At 49.1% G+C, this 15,793-nt stretch overlaps 1 long non-coding RNA gene across 1 annotated transcript; it reads left to right on the top strand.

Moving 5' to 3' along the window:
* Positions 1 to 967: 967 nt before the first annotated feature.
* On the top strand, positions 968 to 14,460 carry LOC116984341. The gene is made up of 3 exons (XR_004414992.1): positions 968 to 1,011; positions 6,337 to 6,342; positions 14,451 to 14,460. It is a non-coding gene; the product is annotated as an uncharacterized LOC116984341 (long non-coding RNA).
* Positions 14,461 to 15,793: the final 1,333 nt, after the last annotated feature.

Raw genomic sequence — 15,793 nt, 5'->3', positions numbered from 1 at the left:
TACCCACCACACCTTCTCCTGGTCCCTCAGATCAGCCGACTTGGGGTTACCGCGGTCTAGGCATAAGCTCAGGGGCGACCGCACCTTTGCGGTTGCAGCTCCTAGACTGTGGAACAGCATCCCTCTTCCCATCAGAACTGCCCCCTCTATCGACTCCTTTAAGTCGAGACTTAAAACTCATCTTTACTCTCAAGCCTTTCTTTACGTCCTCTGAGGGAGGGCTATATGTATGTATTTATGTATGTACTTAATCTATGAACCAATGTTGTATAACGTTAGTACCTCTACCAATGTAAAGCACTTTGGCCAACGAGAGTTGTTTTTTAAATGTGCTATAGAAATAAAAGTGACTTGACTGGACGTTATCCTGTTGAGACTCACTGTCTGCATAACTCGTTCTCACCTTTTCCACAGCTAACAATGGACCATTGTGGGCTCCACCTTTCCTTGATCATTGTTGCATTTTGCATATCTTTCATTCATTTGTTCTATGTACCTTCTATAGCTCATAAAAACATAGAACATAGAACATAGAAAAATAGGTGCAGGGGCACCGCCATTCAATATGATCATGGCTGATCATCCAAAATCAGTACCCCGTTCAATCTTTTTCCCCATATCCCTTGATTCCGTTAGCCCTAAGACCTAAATCTAATTTTCTCTTGAAAACATCCAGTGAATTGGCCTACACTGTCTTCTGTGGCAAAGAATTCCACAGATTCACAACTCTCTGGGTGAAATTTGTTTTCCTCATCTCAGTCCTAAATGGCTCACCCCTTATTCTTTCCCTTTCCCCTGACTCTGTTTGTGGAAGGGTCTCGACCCAAAACGACACATATTCCTTTTCTCCGGAGATGCTGCCTGACCAGCTTTTTGTGTCTATCTTCTGGTGAAATTATACCTCAATTATATTTAATGTCATGTACCTAGGTACAATGAAATGATTTGTTTTTTGCATAAAATCACACAGCAGACCTCTCCTCGGCAGTACACATATGTCGCCACGTTTCTGTTGCCGACAAAGTTGCAGAAGTTCACAGAACAGTCCTACAGTCCTATCCAGCCCACAGGCAGTCGTGGCAGCAGCCACTCCGCACCCCCTTTGTTCTTGGCAACCCCATGTCGGCTAACTCTCAGCAGCCATCATTGCTCTCTTCATAAAGTCGTTTGAGTGCGGATGGCTCTGAAACTACTCAAACAGGATGTATCCCCATCATACCATGGCACAGTCTGCCCTCTGCAGGGGTTGATGGCATTGCCCCCCGCTCAATAATAATAATAATAATAATAATAATATATTTTATTGTCATTGCACAGAGGTACAACGAGATTTGGTATCCAGCTTCCATCCGATGTAATAACTTAATTAAGTAAAAATGTAGACACCCAGAGAAACAAGATTTAAAAAAAAACAAAAAAAAAAAAGTAAAACAGTATAAAGTGCAAATAGGTCTGCCGGGTCGATGTGCAACGTGACCATCCGAGGGAGACAGTTCATGGAGGGGGGGAGGCACTCAGCAGGGCCGGTTCAGAGCAGCTATATCTCTGGGGATGAAGCTGTTCCTAAGTCTGGAGGTGCGGGCGTAGAAGGCCTTGTAACGACTGCTGGAAGGTAGAAGTTCGAACAGACTATTGCAAGGGTGTGAGGAGTCTTTATGAATGCTGATGGCCTTCCTGAGGCACTGTGTATTGTAGATGCCCTCCAAGGCTGGTAGCTGTATCCCAATTATCTTCTCTCCTTTACTATCAGCGTTTTGAGTGAAATATGAGTATTGTATTACAAGATACAGCAACATGCTGGAAGTTAAAGACAAGATTTGTCCCTTGTACACAATTTTGTTCCAAAAATAAACTTCATTCCCTCCCCTCTGCACTCCCATCAGACAGAAAATACAGAAGCTGGAAAGCGCAAACCACCAACAACTTCTTCCCCTGTTATCAGGCTTCTGGATGGTCCTTCCATAGGCTAGGGTGCGTGGTCCCAATATTTCAACCTCACTGCGGAGATTGGACTTTTTCCCGTGTACCAGCAACACTGTAAAACTACATGCTGCACACTGTCTCATTCTCTTTGCACAACCTTTTTGTACCTGTGTATGGCTGTACATGCAAACAAAATCTTTTCACAATCTTTAAAGCATTCTTAGTGTGTGCCTACATTACTAGTGTCATCCTGAGTAGTGAAACAGACATCTCACTGTGCTGGGGCACTAACAAATTTTGAGCAGACCAAAAAGCGTCTTTGACCGAGTTGACGGTCTTTTAGCAGCTGTTGTCATCCATCTCCGAGTGTGTCGTTGGGAGCAGCCCGTAAACCAGTGTCTTCTCAGCTGCTCAGGATGAACCATAACAAGGACATTCGCATCCTTCTCTACACTCCGCAAATCCACACTCTGCAAAGAGGTGGGCAACCATCTCCTCTCCATGCCAACCATGCCAGGGGGCAGGTGAGTTCTGAATGAGGCAGTGGATTCCTTCATCATTACCACAGCACTGGTGTATGTTTGTGGTCTTCAATTCTGTGTCTTCACCCCACAGAGTCAGAGAATATCATACAGCGTGGACATAGGCCCATCGGTCCAACATACCCCATCTGTACTAGTCCCACCTGCCTGCATAAACCTCCAAAACTTTCCTACCCATATACCATTCCAAATGTTTCTTAAACATTGTGATAGTACATGCCTCAGCTACCCCCTCCAGCAGCTTTCAATATACCTACCACCCTTTGTGTAAAAAAAAAAAGTTGCCCCTCTGGTTCCTATTAAATCTTTCCCCGTCACCTCAAAAGGTGCATTTCATCTCTCTCCAACTTCTACAGGTGCACAGCATGCTGACCGGTTGCATCGTGGCTTGGTTCGGCAACTTGAGCGCCAAAGAGCGGAAAAGACTACAAAAAGTAGTAAACACTGCCCAGTCCATCATCGGCTCTGACCTCCCTTCCATCGAGGGGATCTTTCACAGTCGCTGCCTCAAAAAGGCTGGCAGTATCATCAAAGACCCACACCATCCGGGCCACACACTCATCTCCCCGCTGTAGATCAGTGCATGCTCCTTTAACATAGTGACCTCACCACTACTAACCACGCCCCATTGTCTCCTGTATAATTGTAGCTTCCCCGCCTCTAGCTCTCTCTCTAGTCCCAGTGATGACCACGGACAGCTAGGGCATAATGTGTGTAGTGAATAAATAAAGATACTTGGTAAGAGACTTTGTGTGTTGGATCAAGCCCTTTTACATGGTGTCAGAGCGGTAGACTTGCGTCTCCTGTTTATCGGTTTTATTTTATTATTTGTTTCTCCCAGTTGTCTCCCCACCTTTACATTTACTATGGCTAACTCGTGCCGTCGTCCTGACAAGCTCGTTTTTGACGCGGACATCGTGCACCGCTGGACTGTGTTCCAGCGCGACTATGAACATTACATCGCTATCGCTCATCCTGGTGTGACTCCTGCGGTACAGGCTCACCTACTCCTCAACCTGGCTGGTCCGGAGGCTATGGAACATTATGCGGCGTTCGATTTCGTCCCTCCGGAAGACTGCCATGACCCGGTATGTGTCATGGCCAAATTTACTGCCCTATGTGACATTCCCACAAATAACATAATTGAGCGCTTCAAGTTTTTCTCAAGACGTCAGGTTCCCGGTGAGCACATTGACGCTTACATTGCCTCTTTGCGTCATTTGGCTCGGAGGTGCCGCCTCGAAGCTATTACAACTGACGAATTGATCAGGGACGTCCTGGTCTACGGTCTCCTAAACTCAAAGCTGCGCGAAGATCTACTAATGAAACCCGACCTCACGCTAAAGGATGCCATGCATTCTGCTCGTATGGCCTCTGCTGTCGGCTCCGTTTCTCACCCACAGTCCCAGATGACATTCTGGGCAAACTGCCCTGTGCCTATAAAATCGTTGTGGACCCGGGGGTCGACCCGGTCGTTAGACCGGCCCACCGTGTGTCTTTTGCCATGAAGGGCCGCGTGGAGTCCACACTTCGTGATATGGTTTCCACTGGCATTCTCAGAGAGGTGAGCGCACCCACCCTGTGGGTCTCCACCATGGTCGTTGCTGCCAAGAAAGACGCCAGCGAGATCAGGATCTGCATCAACCCGAAGGACCTGAACCTTGCTATCCAACGCCCGCACTACCCCATGCGGACGGTGGAGGACGTCGCTGCACAGGTTGGTCCTGCCACTGTCTTCTCGGTCTTAGATGCCAAGAGCTCCTTTTGGCAGATCCCCCTGGATGAACGTTCGTCTTTTTTAACCACCTTCAGCACACCTTTCGGCAGGTTTCGTTTTCTTCGCATGCCCTTCGGGATCAACTCAGCAAGTGAGGTTTTCCAGCGGACCATGGAACAGCTGTTTGCCGGGTTGCCATGTGCTATTATTGTTGATGACATTTTGGTATACGGGAAGGACGTCGCTGAGCACGACCTGCACCTACGCCAAGTCCTGGACCGGGCTCGTGAGATCAATCTCAAGCTCAACCCGAAGAAGTGTCGGTTCCGCGTTCAGGAAGTCACGTACGTGGGCCACGTTTTCACGGCCAGGGGACTAAAGCCAGACCCCCAGAAGACTGCTGCGGTCACCGAAATGCCTGCTCCCACCGACGTGCCCGGCCTGCAGCGCTTTCTGGGCATGGTCAACTACCTGGGTAAGTTCATACCCGACCTCAGCGAACTGAGTGCCCCTCTGAGGGAGCTAATCAAAAAGGACAATGCCTGGGTCTGGCTACCGCATCACCAGTCGGCATTCGTAGCCCTGAAGTCCAGGCTCGCTCGCACCCCGACTTTAACGTATTTTGACCTGAACAGGCCTATCGTCCTCACCTGCGATGCTTCTCGGTTCGGACTCGGTGCTGCCTGCCTGCAGCTCGAGGACGATCGGCAGCTGCCTGTTTCCTATGCCTCTCGCACCATGACCCCTGCTGAGCAGCGCTACGCTCAGATCGAGAAGGAGCTCCTTGCCGTGGTTTTCGCATGCTCCAAATTCAAAGACTACATTCTGGGCAACACTTTCACCATTGAAACGGACCACCAGCCGCTGGTTTCTATCTTGAACTAGCCTATCCATGCGGCCTCCTCGCGGTTGCAGCGAATGATGCTGCAGCTCCAACGATTCACATTCAACATTGTGTACCGTAAGGGCAAGGAAATGTTCGTGGCCGACACATTGTCCCGTGCGCCGCTCCCTTCCGTTGCCCGCCATCCATACGAATCGTCTGACCTGATGGTACTGAACGTTAACATTGTTCCCTCTTGGCAGATGCAGTCCCTGGTCGAACACACTGCCGCTGATCCTGCCCTACAACAGCTTGCGGGCGTCATCCGCCGTGGCTGGCCTGACCGACGCTCTTCCCTACCGGCCGGTGCCGTGCCCTACTTCCTGGTTCGGGACGAATTGGTGCTGCACAGCGGCGTGGTGGTGAAGGGCCACAAGGTCGTGGTCCCGGACGCTCTGCGTGACCACTACTACCAAACCGCACACAGCGGTCACCCCGGGGTGGAGGCCACTTTGTCCCGGGCCCAAGCTCAGTTTTTCTGGCCTGGCATGATTCCGGAGATTCGTGACAGGGTCTCCGCCTGTGCTGCCTGCAACAGCCTCCTGCCTCATCAACAACGCCAACCTCTCATGCAGCAGCCGGCTCCCGAGCTGCCGTGGATGGCTGTCGCCACTGACATTTTCGAATGGCGTGGCAAACACTTCCTGGTCCTGGTGGACTCCTACTCCAGCTGGTTCGAGGTGGACCAGCTGCCTTCCCTCACGTCTGTTGCCGTCATCGGGAAGCTTCGCCGCCACTTTTCTACCTTTGGTTCCCCGGTGACTCTCCAGTCCGACAATGGCGGACAGTTTTCCAGCGCAGAGTTCGCCGCTTTCGCCGCCCTATGGAACTTTCGCCACATCACCAGCAGCCCCGAGTACCCGCAGAGCAACGGCCTTGCGGAGCGCGCTGTCCGCAGTGCCAAGGAGCTGCTGGAACATTGCCGTCTGTCCCATTCGGACTTCTATCTTGCCCTCCTCAACCTCCGCAACATTTCCCGGGACCCCGCACTTGGTTCGCCTGCCCAGCGCCTCATGTCCCGCACCACTAGACCCCCTCTCCCGGTTTCTCAGCAATCTCTAACGCCCGCTGTCCTCAGCCCTGCCGCTGTCAAGGAGCGCATCATCGAGAAACAGGTCATCCAAAAGCGCTCCTTTGATAAATCTTCCCGACTACTTCCCCGTCTGTTCCCGGGCCAGGTTGTCCGGATGATGTCCACCTCCGGTCATCACCGGCTGGCCGTTGTCGTTGGCAACGCCGACTCTCCCCAGTCCTACCTGGTTAATTACGAGGGCACCGTGTACCGTCGGACACGCCAGCACCTGCTGCTTGTCAACGAGCCTGCTCCGCCTCCCGCGGACCCGTTTTCGCCGCCTGTTCATTCCCCGCCACCTGTCCAGCCCCCGCCGCCAGTCCATTCACCGCTGCCTGCGACTACTCCTGCCCCTGTCACTCCTCGCATGCCACGGACCCTTCCCTCTCAGCTCATGGTGCCCAGCCCACACGGTTCCCCTTCTCCTCCTTCACCTGCTGTGGATCCCGTTCCGTCGCCTTGTTCTCCTCCTCCACCTGGGCTTTCGTCTCCCGGTTCCCCTATCTCTGTCCCTGCCCCCGTTCCTGTTGCTCCTGCGGTGGAAGGGGAAGGCGGGTTGCGCACCCGCTCTGGGCGTTTGGTCAAGCCGCCTGTCCGGTACGGAGTGGGCGAGTAGTCTGCTTCATTATGTTTTCCAACTGTTCCTGGTTTGCCTCTAGCGTATGAGCCGTGGTCGCTTTGTTTCCAAGAGAAAGGATGTAGATCAGTGCATGCTCCTTTAACATAGTGACCTCACCACTACTAACCACGCCCCATTGTCTCCTGTATAATTGTAGCTTCCCCGCCTCTAGCTCTCTCTCTAGTCCCAGTGATGACCACGGACAGTTAGGGCATAATGTGTGTAGTGAATAAATAAAGATAGTTGGTAAGAGACTTTGTGTGTTGGATCAAGTCCTTTTACACCCGCTACCTTCAGGTAGAAGGTACAGGAGCCTGAAGACTGCAAAGTCCAGGTTCAGAAATAGCTACTTCCCCACAGCCATCAGGCTATTAAACTAAACTGAAACAAATCTCTGAACATTAATAGACCATTATCTGTTTATTTGCACTTTATCTGCTTGTTTATTCATATGTGTATATATTTATATAATGGTATATGGACTCACTGATATGTTCTGTATTCATGCCTACTATATTCTGTTGTGCTGAAGCAAAGCAAGAATTTCATTGTCGAATCTGGGACACATGACTATATTCTCTGTTGACTTGACTTGACTTCATCCGTACACTCTGCGCTCTGCTACTTGCTGCACCACTTACACCTACTCCACTTTCTGTAGCTTTACTCACTCTGCCCACAAGAGAGTGCAATTGGCATTTTGTACGGAGACTCAAGAAACAGTAGATGCTGGAATCTTGAGCAAAACAATGTCATGTCATTCCCTCTTCCACCAGGCAGGACAATAGACAATAGGTGAAGGAGTAGGCCATTCGGCCCTTCGAGCCAGCACCGCCATTCAATGTGATCATGGCCGATCATCCACAATCAGTACCCCGTTCCTGCATTCTCCCCATATCCCCTGACTCCACTATCTTTAAGTGCCCTATCAATGGCTTACCCCTTATTCTAAAACTGTGGCCCCTGGTTCTGGACTCCCCGAACATCGGGAACGTTTCCTGCCTCTAGCGTGTCCAAACCCTTAATATTAGATACGGAAGTTTGGAAACACACACCTCCAGATTCAGGGACAGTTTCTTCCCAGCTGTTATCAGGTAACTCAACAGTCCTCTCATTAGAGATATACACAAAAAGCTGGAGAAACTGAGCGGGATAGGCAGCATCTCTACAGAGAAGGAATGGGCGACGTTTCGGATCGAGACCCTTCTTCAGACTCATTAGCTAGATTGTGGTCCTGACCACCCATCTACCTAATTGAAGACCTTTGAACTAAATGTAATCGAACTTCAATGCTATATCTTTATCTCTTTTGTACCCGTGGCCATTTATCTTTGGACTGTAGATGGCAGGATTGTATAGCATTTTCACTGGATAACACGTAAAAAGCTTTTCACTGTACCTTGGTACGTAACAAAACTAAGCTAAGCGAAGTAAAATCAGTGGGTCAGGCAGCATCTCTGGAGAGAAGGAAAGGGTGACATGTTGGGTAGGGACCTGGATTCAGATTGATCGGAGTGGGGAGGGGAGAAAGCTGAGGGTAAGGAGAGTTCAGGAAGGAACACCTGAGTGGTAATGATGGCAGCTGTAGACATTGTGAGGCCGGTTGCTGGGAATTAGGATAAATGAAATACTATAGGGGGGGGGGGGAAGGATGCGAGTGAGAGAGCGAGAAAACCAAGTGGCAAAAATAACATAATCATAATTTTCATAATATTTAATTAGCCAAGTATGGTTTGCAACATATGAGGAATTTCATTTGCCAAACAGTCATACCAATAAAAAGCAACAGAACACACAAAATAAATGTTAACATGAACATCCATCACATTGACTCCTCTGCATTTCTCACTGTGATGGTAGCCAAAAAAAAAGGAAATCAGCATTTCCAGGTTATTTTTGGCTCCTGCAAACATTCTGCCTTGTTATTCATTTTACAGGATGTAGGCATTGCTGGAATGCAGAATAAGCTTGTTTCAGTTTTCCTTTTGACTTCTGAGCAAACTTTGCTCAAAGTGCCGTTGGCTCAGCAGGTCACGCAAGGGAATGGACGCCAATGTTTTGGGTCGGCACCTTTCTACTTCATTCTGGTCCTGACCCAAAATATCATATGTCCATTCCCTCCACAGATGCTGCCTGACCATCACTTTGTGTTTTGTGTGGATTTAAACTAAATAGTGGGGGGGAGGGATTGACAAATTGGGAGTATAAAGATGGAGTTGAAGTGACTACAGGAAAAATTACAAAAGATTCTCGAATAAATGGGAAGGAAAGTTCGAGAAGGGATAAAAGAGTAAGGTCAGGGCAAATTGCGAGCGGTGCGAGGGGGGAAGTGAATACAGAGGTCAAAGTGTTGTATATGAATGCACGAAGTATAAGAAATAAATCAATCAATCAAATACTTTATTTTCATTCAAAAATACACCAATAAATGCAAGACTGAACAAAATTTCGTTACATCTGGCTCACCGTGCAACATAAAATAACAAAAGGATAAAATAGATAAAAAGATAATATAGATAATAGTGGCGGCACATTATATGGATTTCAAGAGTCTGATAGCTCGGGGAAAGAAGCTGTTGCTAAACCTGGCCATTCTGCTCCTTATACTGTGATACCTTTTGCCCGAGGGCAGCAGAGTGAATAGCCCATGATGGAGATGTGGGGGTCTTTTATAATGCCGTTGGCCTTGGATAAGCAACGTTTGCACGCAATGTCCCGGATTGAAGGAAGAGAAGTCCCGATGATTTTTTTCAGCCGTCCTCACGGTACCCGGACGTGGTGCCGACAGACAAGAAGCCGAAGCAAAGAAGTCGAAGCCAAAGAACGGAATGGAAACGAGGCCGAAACGCCAATAAACCGAAAGGATGGGACGCCTAAATACAAACTAACCGAAAAGCTGCGTCGCCTACAAACAAACTTACCGAATGGCCGCTCTGCCGAAACGCCACCTACCCGAAAGGCAGCGTCGCCTACAGGCCAAAGGACCGACTACCACTCAACAGAAACGTCCAATAACGGACATGACGTTGCCGGGGGGCGGGACTTGTCAGCGTTTGTTCCAGACCCCCGCGTCCATCACATCACTGTGAAGGCATGAACATTGTCCCAAACCTCCGCTCCACCCGACCCGCAGCCCGCGGAGGTTTGGGGGGGGCACACCTTCGGCCGCTTTCAACTTGGTGCTTGGGTTCAGATTGTCCAGTCACTTATAGGGGGGTTGCACGTAAGGTCACTGGGTCATAGGTCTTGACGCATGGAGCTGCCCAATCCATCTGGAGGACATAGCACTTCAACTCCCCCTCCCATTCCCAATCCGACCTCTCTGTCCTGGGTCTCCTCCATTGCCAGAGTGAGCAACAGCGGAAATTTGAAGAACAGCACCTCATATTCCGTCTGGGGTCCTTGCGCCCTTATGGCATCAACATTGAATTCCCCCAATTTGGCTAGCCTGTGCTGTCCCCTCCCCTTCCTTCACCCTCTAGCTGTCTCCTCCCACCCTCCCATCCGCCCGCCCTCGGGCTCCTCCTCCTCCCTTTTTCCTTCTTTCTTTCCCCACCCCCCATCAGTCTGAAGAAGGGTTTCGGCCCGAAACGTCGCCTATTTCCTTCGCTCCATAGATGCTGCTGCACCCGCTGAGTTCCTCCAGCAATTTTGTGTACCATCTGGAGGACATCGCAGCTTCCGGTATATGTTGTTAATACACGAAACACGTACTTTCCTACCTGTTAAAAAACGCCAAAATGGTGAGTTTTTGCGCTGTAAATAATTGTGGATGTCAGGGTAACCGTGAGAGACATCTATCCTACTTCAGAATCCCAAAAGTGAAGCGAAATTAAGGTAAAGAGAAGCGAGAGCTGAAGGGACAACAACAGCTAAAGTGCTTGGTGAACATTGGCCATGCAGATATCGAAATTCAAAATATTGGGAATTATCGTGTTTGCTCATTGCATTTCATCAACAGTATGGAATTATTTGTGATTTTTCTTGATTCCTTTGGTATCTAAAAAGTCTCAGAAGTGATAAATCTGGCTGTAATTTTTTTTCATCGCCCATGGTTCTGAAGTGGGTTTTTACATGCAAAAAGAAAACGCTTCTGAAGCTAAAGTTATCATTAAAGAAAGCGCAGAAAGTGCAACCGCTGCTGTGCTCTCTTAACTAGTGATGCGATGTTTTGTGACCAGGTCAGACTGTTCGTGATCTGCACCCCCAGGAACTTAGTACTACTGACCAACTCCACATCGATGTCATTAATGTGTAGTGGTGTGTGACTGTGCCGGTTTCTCCTCAAGTCAACGATGACCTCCTTTGTTTTGTCAACATTCAGGATCAGATTGTTCATGTTGCACCAGTCCACCAGTTGTTTCACCTCCTCCCTGAAAGCCAGTTCATTGTCGTCCCGGATCAGGCCCACCACTGTTGTGTCATCTGCGTACTTCATGATGTGGTTTGTACTAAACCTGGCACAACAGTCGTGGGTCATCAGGGTAAACAGCAGTGGACTAAGGACCCAGCCCTGAGGGGAACCGATGCTCAGAGAGATGATGTTAGAGGTGTTGTTTCCAACCCGCACTGATTGGGGTCTGTCAGTGTGGAAGTTCAGTAGCCAGTTACACAAGGGGTGCTGAGGCCCAATCGACCCAGTTTGCTTACCAAAGGGAGGGATAATTGTATTGAACGCTGAACTAAAGTCCACGAACAGCATTCGCACATGTGTGTTCTTCTCCTCCAGATGTGCCAGGCTCAGGTGGAGTATGGAGGATATGGCGTCCTCTGTAGAGTGGTTTGGCCTGTAAGCAAACTGGAACGGGTCAAGTGTGGAGGGGAGTCTGGAGGTAATATGGTCCCTGACCAGCCTCTCGAAGCACTTCATCATTATGGGAGTGAGTGCTACAGGGCGGTAATCGTTGAGATATGCAATCGGGGAGACCACCAAGAGTGACCATAATATGGTTGAGTTCTTCATTAGGATGGAGAGTGACATAATTAATTCAGAAACAAGGGTTCTGAACTTAAAGAAAGGTAACTTTGAGGGTATGGGACATCAATTGGCCAAGATAGACTGGCAATTGATTCTTAAAGGGTTGACGGTGGATATGCAATGGAAGGCATTTAAAGGCTGCATGGATGAACTACATCAATTGTTCATCCCAGTTTGGCAAAATAATAAATCAGGGAAGGTAGTGCATCCGTGGATAACAAGGGAAATCAGGGATAGTATCAAAACAAAAGATGAAGCATACAAATTAGCCAGAAAAAGCAGCCTACCAGAGGACTGGGAGAAATTCAGAGTCCAGCAGAGGAGGACAAAGGGCTTAATTAGGAAAGGGAAAATGGATTATGAAAGAAAACTGGCAGGGAACATAAAAACTGACTGCAAAAGTTTTTATAGATATGTGAAGAGTAAGAGATTAGTTAAAACAAATGTAGGTCCCTTGCAGTCAGAAACAGGTGAATTGATTGAATTGAATTGAATTGAATACCTTTATTTGTCATTCAGACCTTTCGGTCTGAACGAAATGCTGTTGCCTGCAGCCATACATGTAATAATAACAAAACACAATAAACACAAATTAACATCCACCACAGTGAGTTCACCAAACACCTCCTCACTGTGGTGGAGGCAAAAGTCTTAGAGTTACTGTCTCTTCCCTCCTCTTCTCCCTCTGCGCCGAGGCGATACCCCACCGGGCGATGGCGGCCCGGGGGGTGGTCGAAGCTGCCCGCAGCTGTTGCAACGGGTGCTCCGGAAAACAGGCACCAGCCAGTGACCTGCGAGCTCCCGACATTGTCCTCCACCGGCCCGCGGCCGAGCCCAGGTTCCAGGTCGCCGCCGTCTCAGCCGCCGTAGCACCGTCTCCGCTCCGCACCGGGCCGCCCACAAGGCAGCGTCTTAGCCCCGCACCGGGCTGCTCACACGGGAGCACCTTCCAGCCGGTAGCCGTGCCGGCCGCACAGGAGTGTCTCAGCTCCGCACCAGGCCGCTCGCTCGGGAGCGCCTTCCAGCCAGTAGCCGTGCCGGCCGCACAGGAGTGTCTCAGCCCCGCACCGTCCGCCCTCACCGGAGCGCCGAGTCGTGCCGCTACCCGGACGTCGCCACAGCTCGAAGACGGCCAGCCTCGCGTTGGTGAGTCCTGGCTGGCTCTACCTCCGGACCCTCGAGGTCGGTCGCAGGTTGGAGGCCGCCAGCTCCGCCATTAGGCCTCAGCACAGACGGGGGAAGAGAAGGGGGATACGACAAAAAGTCGCATTCCCCCGAAGGGAGAGACAGAAAGCTCTGTTTCACCCTCCCCCCACACACATAACACCACCTAATAACCAAAAAAATTACTAAACTAGACAAAAAAAACCGACATAAAAAGTAAAAACAGACAGACTGCAGGCGAGCCGCAGCTGTATCACAGCGCCGCCACTTCCTAACTTGATCATGGGGAACAAGGACATGGCAGACCAAATGAATAACTACTTTGGTTCTGTCTTCACTAAGGAAGACATAAATAATCTGCCGGAAATAGCAGTCAAATGAGAAGGAGGAACTGAGTGAAATCCAGGTTAGCTGGGAAGTGGTGTTAGGTAAATTGAATGGATTAAAGGCCGATAAATCCCCAGGGCCAGATAGGCTGCATCCCAGAGTACTTAAGGAAGTAGCCCCAGAAATAGTGGATGCATTAGTGATAATTTTTCATAACTCTTTAGATTCTGGAGTAGTTCCTGAGGATTGGAGGGTAGCTAATGTAACCCCACTTTTTAAAAAGGGAGGGAGAGAGAGAGAAAACGGGGAATTACAGACCAGTTAGTCAAACATCGGTAGTGGGGAAACTGCTAGAGTCAGTTATTAAAGATGGGATAGCAGCACATTTGGAAAGTGGTGAAATCATTGGACAAAGTCAGCGTGGATTTATGAAAGGTAAATCATGTCTGACGAATCTTATAGAATTTTTTGAGGATGTAACTAGTAGACTGGATAAGGGAGAATCAGTGGATGTGTTATATCTGGACTTTCAGAAGGCTTTCGACAAGGTCCCACATAAGAGATTAATATACAAACTTAAAGCACACGGTATTGGGTGTTCAGTATTGATGTGGATAGAGAACTGGCTGGCAGACAGGAAGCAAAGAGTAGGAGTAAACGGGTCCTTTTCAGAATGGCAGGCAGTGACTAGTGGGGTACCGCAAGGGTCAGTGCTGGGACCCCAGCTATTTACAATATATATTAATGATTTGGACGAGGGAATTGAATGCAACATCTCCAAGTTTGCGGATGACACTAAGCTGGGGGGCAGTGTTAGCTGTGAGGAGGATGCTAGGAGGCTGCAAGATGACTTGGATAGGCTGGGTGAGTGGGCAAATGCATGGCAGATGCAGTATAATGTGGATAAATGTGAGGTTATCCACTTTGGTGGCAAAACCAGGAAAGTAGACTATTACGTGAATGGTGGCCGATTAGGAAAAGGGGAGATACAACGAGACCTGGGTGTCATGGGACACCAGTCATTGAAAGTAGGCATGCAGGTGCAGCAGGCAGTGAAGAAAGCGAATGGTATGTTAGCATTCATAGCAAAAGGATTTGAGTGTAGGGGCAGGGAGGTTCTACTGCAGTTGTACAGGGTCTTGGTGAGAACACACCTGGAGTATTGCATATAGTTTTGGTCTCCTAATCTGAGGAAGGACATTCTTGCCATAGAGGGAGTACAGAGAAGGTTCACCAGACTGATTCCTGGGATGTCAGGACTTTCATATGAAGAAAGACTGGATAGACTCGGCTTGTACTCGCTAGAATTTAGAAGATTGGGGGGGGATCTTATAGAAACTTACAAAATTCTTAAGGGGTTGGACAGGCTAGATGCAGGAAGATTGTTCCCGATGTTGGGGAAGTCCAGAACAAGGGGTCCAGAACAGTTTAAGGATAAAGGGGAAATCTTTTAGGACTGAGATGTGAAAAACATTTTTTACACAGAGAATGGTGAATCTCTGGAATTCTCTGCCACAGAATGTAGTTGAGGCCAGTTCATTGGCTATATTTAAGAGGGAGTTAGATGTGGCCCTTGTGGCTAAAGGGATCAGGGGGTATGGAGATAAAGCAGGTACAGGATACTGAGTTGGATGATCAGCCATGATCATATTGAATGGCGGTGCAGCCTCGAAGGGCCGAATGGCCTACTCCTGCACCTATTTTCTATGTTATTGCGGATTTTTTTGGCACTGGTATGATCGTGGCAGTCTTGAAACACGATAGCCTGGTTCAGCAAGGTATTGAAGATGTCAGTAAGGACACGTGCCAGCTGATCAGCACATTCCCTGAGCACCCGGCCTGGTATGTTATCAGGGCCTGCCGCCTTCCGTGTGTTCACTCCTTTTAGGGTCATCCGGACGTCCACTGTATCACGACTGAGTGCCTGTTCAACATAGTGAGGAATACCTTTCCTCACAAGTGTGTTGTTGAATGCCTCGAACTGTCAAAAAATATTTATTGAGCTCATTGAGGAAGTTTATGTTGTCTTCACAGGGTGGTGGAGCAGTCTTATAGTCCGTGATGGTTTGGATTCCCTGCCACATGCGCCTGGTGTTCATGGGGTCATGAAAGAAGCTATGGATTTTCTGACCATGGGCACGCTTTGCCAGCCTGATGACTCGGTTCAGGTTGGCTCTTGCGGATCTGAGTGCCACCAAGTCACGGGATTTAAACGTGGCATTTCGTGCTCTCAGCATTCCACGTACCTCAGGTGTCATCCAGGGTTTCTGGTTGGCCCGTATAGTGATGGTCTTGGTGACGCAGCCATCCTCTAGGCACTTTTCCATGTAAGCAGACACAGACACAGCACACTCCTCCAGGTTGGTGTGTTGATTGTCAGTTGCAGCCTTCTTGAACATGTCCCAGTCCGTGCACTCAAAGCAATCCTGTATAGCTTCCTCTGGCCAGACCCTAACCTGCTTCACAGTAGGTTTTTCTCTGGTAAGCAGGGGCCTGTATGCAAGAATTAGCATCACAGGGATATGGTCTGAGGAGCCAAGGTGGGGGCGGGAGACTGCCTTGAATGCC

The sequence above is a fragment of the Amblyraja radiata genome, chromosome 20 (assembly GCF_010909765.2).
Source record: "Amblyraja radiata isolate CabotCenter1 chromosome 20, sAmbRad1.1.pri, whole genome shotgun sequence".
NCBI lineage: Eukaryota > Metazoa > Chordata > Chondrichthyes > Rajiformes > Rajidae > Amblyraja > Amblyraja radiata.
Note: the sequence above shows the minus strand (reverse complement) of the source record. Positions and strands in the feature narration are given on the sequence as shown.